We start from the raw sequence: 5,734 nt of genomic DNA, 5'->3' as shown, positions 1-5,734 counted from the left end.
ATTCGAAGTCCTTGCTAGAAAATTGCTAGGTTTCATCGTAAGCAGAAAAGGGATAGAACTGGATCCTTCTAAGATCAAAGCTATTCAAGAGTTGCCACTGGCTAAAAGCAAGAAGGATGTGATGAGTTTCCTGGGTAGATTGAATTACATCAACCATTTCATAGCCCAGTCTATAGTAATTTGTAAATCTATCTTCAAGCTGTTGAACACGAATGCTGCTACAAAATGGACAGAAGAGTGTCAGAAAGCCTTCAACAGAATTATGGAGTATGTCAAATCCACCAGTATTGGTTCCTCCCGAACCCGGGAAGCCACTGTTGTTGTATCTGTCAGTCTTGGATAATGTATTTGGATGTGTGTTGGTACAACACGATGAAACCAAAAGAAAGGAGCAGGCCATCTACTACTTAAGAAAGAAGTTCACACTGTGTGAGGCCAAATACACATTGATAGAGCGCACTTGTTGTGCTCTGACTTGGATCGCCCATAAATTGAGGCATTACATGTTAGCATACACCACGCATTTAATATCCTGGCTCGACCCGCTCAAGTATATCTTTCAGAAGTCGTGCCTACATAAAAGCTAGCTAAATGGTAGATTCTTCTCAACGAATTTGACATTGTGTATATAATGCAGAATGCCATCAAAGGACAAGCCTTAGCCGACCACCTTATAGAGAAACTAGTGGACAAGGATTATGAGACGCTCACTACGTACTTTCCCGACGAGGAGGTGTTGTTCGCCGGAGAAGATATTGTAGAGTCATATCCTTGATGGAGGATGTTTTTCGACAGAGCAGAAAATTTCAAAGGAGTGAGAATTGGGGCAGTCCTAATTACGGAATTAGGACACCACTATCCAGCATCAGCAAAGATAAGGTTCCATTGCTCCAATAATATGGCCGAATACGAAGCTTGCATCCTCGGGATCAGGATGGCAGTTAACATAAACATCAAAGAGCTTTTGGTCATAGGGGATTCTGATTTATTGATACAACAAGTTTAAGGGGAATGGTCTACCAAGAATGTCGAGATTTATGCAAAAAATTCACAAAGATCGAGTTCAAGCACGTTCCCAGAATCCAGAACGAGTTTGCTGACGCTCTTGCAACCCTATCATCCAAGATTCAACATCCAGATAAGAATTAAATCGACCCTATCAAGGTAGAAATTAGAGATCAACATGCATATTGTTTTCATGTAGACGAAGAGCCGGACGGTAAACCGTAGTACCACGACATCAAAAGATTCCTCAAAATAAGAGAATACCCGGAGAATGCTACCAATAGTCAAAAGCGAGTGCTCAGGAGGTTGGCAAATCACTTTTTCCTTAACGGGGAAATCCTGTATAGGAGGACCCCCAGACTTGGGTCTATTGAGATGTGTAAATGCCACTGAAGCAACCAGATTGTTAGAAGAAATACATGCAGGAATGTGCGGACCCCACATGAACGGATTCACCTTAGCCAAGAAATTCTTAAGAGCTGGATACTTTTGGATGACCATGGAAAGTGATAGTATCCGCTATGTGCAGAAGTGTCACCAGTGCCAGATCCATGGGGATTTCATCCAGGTTCCGCCTAATGAGTTGAATGTAATGGGTTCGCCTCGCCCGTTCGCCGCTTGGGGCATGGATGTGATTGGACCTATAGAGCCTGCCGCATCAAATGGGCATTGTTTCATCTTGGTAGCCATTGACTACTTCACCAAATGGATCGAAGCATCTACCTACATGGTCGTCACAAAGAAAGTAGTGGCAGATTTCATTCGTAACAACACTGTCTGCCAACTTGGGATACCTGAGTCAATCATCACTGACAACGCAGCTAATCTCAATAGTGATCTCATGAGAGAAATTTATGAGAAGTTTAGAATTGTCCACCACAAATCTATAGCCTACAGACCACAAATGAATAGAGCAGTTAAAGCAGCCAACAATAACAACAAAAGGATTCTGCGAAAGATAGTGGACAATCATAGGCAATGGCACGAGAAGTTATCCTTCGTCTTACTAGGTTATCGAACCACCATGAGGACATCCACTGGGGCAATGCCATACATGTTGGTATATGGCACCGAAGCTGTGTTACCCACAGAGGTTGAGATACCATCCTTGAGAGTCACCCAAGAAGCCAAGTTAGACAATGCAGAATGGATACGGGTCAGGTAGGAGCAACTCATGCTCATTGACGAGAAGAGAATGGATGCAGTATGCCATAGTCAGCTATATCAAAATAGGATGGCTAATGCATTTAACAAAAGGGTGAAATCTCACCAGTTTATACCGGGGCAGTTGGTTCTGAAGAAAATATTCCCCCAATAGGAAGAAGCCAAAGGAAAGTTTGTACTGAACTGGCAAGGTCCTTATGTGGTCCACCGATTATTGTCGGGAGGAGCTCTAATCTTGGCAGAGATGGACGGAAGAGTCAGCACAAAGCCTATCAACTCAGACGCAATCAAGAGATACTACGTTTGAAGACAATAGAGTTAGGGTTTGGCAAAAACACAACTACGCTCAACCTGACTTCCCATGGAGGGATACGTAGGCAACCCAAATAGGGTTCGATTTCTCTCTCCCCTTTCTCTGTAATAGAAAATCCAAATATCTTTTTGTATGTTACTCGAAACTACACCACGACTTGATTTCCTCTAGAAGGAATACATAGACAACCCTCATCGGATTCAGTCATCTTTTGTAATTGAATAATGTTCTATCCTGATTCCATTTGGATACGTAGGCAGTCCGAGTCAGACTCGGCAATTTCATTTTCAATCTCATCCTTTTTGCATTTGTTGTAATCGAACTACCGCTTGACCTGATTCGATTTGGATACGTAGGCTGCCTGAGTTAGGCTCGGTCATATTCATCATATTTTCTCTATCATTATCCATCGAACTACATCTTGGCCTGGTTCCATTTGGATACGTAGGCAAACTGAAAGGGTTCGGTCATAACCCTAGGAAACCTTTGTAATGCATTATTTCATATTAGGATGCAATCACAGTGGCAAGCAGCCATGTCGTCGGAAGCATCGTGGAGGATCGATATCAACAGGATAGAGTTTTAAAGTAATGATGTTCGCGTTCAAGGAATTTCTGAAAACATGTCATTCGAAACGACGACATTTGCCATAAAACAAAGATTTTCAAAAAATGTTTTCCAAAATTATCATAATTTGTTCCACCTACTGAACTTCATGGCGTAACCTCATCAAGACCGGGGCAAAGCCAGGACTACGGTCGACACAAACCAACATGCCCTCCCTGCTAAGAAATTTCTTTGAATACAGGGCCAACAGGAAAAAAAAAAAGAAGTGACATACACTGGGGGATAGATCCACCGCTCTCTCATGACTATCATCTCTCTTTATTTATTTCAAATTTTCCTTTGTATAACTAAAACTAACTCTTGAATCCTTTGCAGGTATTTCAGAACTAGGCTGCTAATGCGAACGAAGCATATTGTACATAGCAAACCGTCTGCTCAAGTGAACGGAGCATTTGTATATAGAGAGCTGTTGGCTTCACCAATTAGAGCCATGTATATAGCAAATTGTCAGCTTAGACAATCGGAGCACCTTGTACACAAATCGAGCCACTGACTTCACTAATTGGAGCCTTGTACATAGCAAATCGTCAGCTTAATCAATCAGAGCGGCCTATACAAATCAAGTGCCGGCTTCGCCAATCGAGGCCTTGTATATAGAAAATTGTTCGCTCTGCCAACAGGAGCGATCCACACTGCCACTCTGTCACATCATAGATCAACATAGATAGCTTCAAACCTCATCTCCAATGTTCTGCCAATCGATGCCACAACTTGGCCTCGCAGTCAAGAGTGTCTCTTGGTCATGCTCGTCTCCTTTATTGTTATCTCGAATGTTTTGACATTTCGCTCATGCAGCTTACAGGCATGACCACATTTTAGTCAGGAACTTCCATCATGTGGAGATGTTTTACATTATGATCACTCCCATCAAGCGGAGATACTTTACATATCAGTGCAAACTCTCCCAACAAGCAGAGATGCACCCTACAAGTCAAATACTCCCATTAAGCGAAGATACTTTACATTTCAATGCAAAACTCTCCTAGCAAGTAGAGATGCATTCTACGTTACAAATCAACTACTCCCAACACGAGGAGACTCAATGCTCTGATAGCTATGGAACGGTACACAGTCCGGCTAACAATCGAGTCAAATTCAAGTATCCCATCATCCCGATACCAAATAATGGCCAGTCGGCAGCCAAGCATTCTCATTCCTACATCATTTGCATCACATCTTAACATATTCTGCATTGCAATATATGGGTATGTGTGCATTTCATTATTTTGCAGGAACAAACATCACAACGTGGAACTCCTTCTAAGCAGCAAACCAAGCTACAATGCCATGAGGAACAACAAACTCATTAGCGGGCCAAGGATTCGAGCTCAAAATCAAAACAATCAGTAGAACTCTAATTTTTCAAATCTTTCAAGTCAAGCCGCAAATTCAGAGCTATCACGAGTGCCAAATACTTTATCTCACAGTATCGTCATAATATGATACTGGGGCAATTCCTACGAGCATCGCTTCCACAAAGTCTTCACTCCAGAACTACATGAGGCCTGATCCTCGTTAAGCTCGAGGTATGTAAGCAATTCAAAGCCAGAATTCGGCCCCAACTCCATAAAAAATTCTCCTGAAATCTTCCTAATCCTACACCTCATAATCTTCGTGCTATTCCTGCAATGTATGCCTAAAGTCGGGACAAAATTGGCTTTGGTTCAATTTCTTTTCTCGGAAACTCTTACGTTGTCTCCGGTCAAAGTGGGGCAGCTGTTGACGGTCAATTTTAACCCTCCCTTTTAAAATTAATTTATTTATACTTAATAATTTACAATGAATATTTTGAATATATTTTCAATCAATAACACCCAGTTTTACAAAATTAATTTGATATTAGTAATTTTGAAATTGATAATTCAGTTTTATAATTGTAACTATAAATATATCATACGTACTATTTTATGATTATTAAAATAACCCTTTATATATATTAAATAGATCTTACAATTAGTATAATTAGTTATTCTTTGATTTTTAGTTAATTGGTCTGTCATTTCAATAATTCGAAACTAATATCACAATTTGGAAAAAAGAGTATTATAATTAATTATTTTACAATAATTAGTTGTATATATGATAATTATAATTTTACTATATTTTATTGAAAATAATTAAGTTTATTTAATTTAATTTCAAAGAAGGATTAAAAGGGGTAAAGGCTTATTGTAATTCTCTATTAAACACAAAAGGTCTATCATTTAAATCAATTTGGCCCAAATGACAAGCCCAATTTAGAAATACCCCGTCCAAACAACCCCTTCATCTCTACTTTGGCAATCCATGTCACTCCCATTAGACCAATCGAACCTTGCCATGTCACCCATCCCAATCACTCACAAAAGAAACACATTAATCCAGGTCGTCCATCCATTTGATCAACGGTCTACGTTTTAACTCCCATTTTTCTCTTAATTTTAAAATACCCAGAAGATTTAATCATCACCGTTGGATCACAAAGATCCAACAGACACTAAAATTCCACATCAAAATTATAAACTCCTTAAAATATCAAGACTGTTGATCTAAAAGATCAACGGCCCAGATCAAATCCCTCAAGTTTAACCCATAGAGACGGCCTAAACCTCCCTAACAATAAATCATTTCCCCCCAAGCCCGGCC

The sequence above is a fragment of the Nicotiana tabacum genome, chromosome 23, assembly GCF_000715075.1.
Source record: "Nicotiana tabacum cultivar K326 chromosome 23, ASM71507v2, whole genome shotgun sequence".
Classification (NCBI taxonomy): Eukaryota; Viridiplantae; Streptophyta; class Magnoliopsida; order Solanales; family Solanaceae; genus Nicotiana; species Nicotiana tabacum.
Note: the sequence above shows the minus strand (reverse complement) of the source record.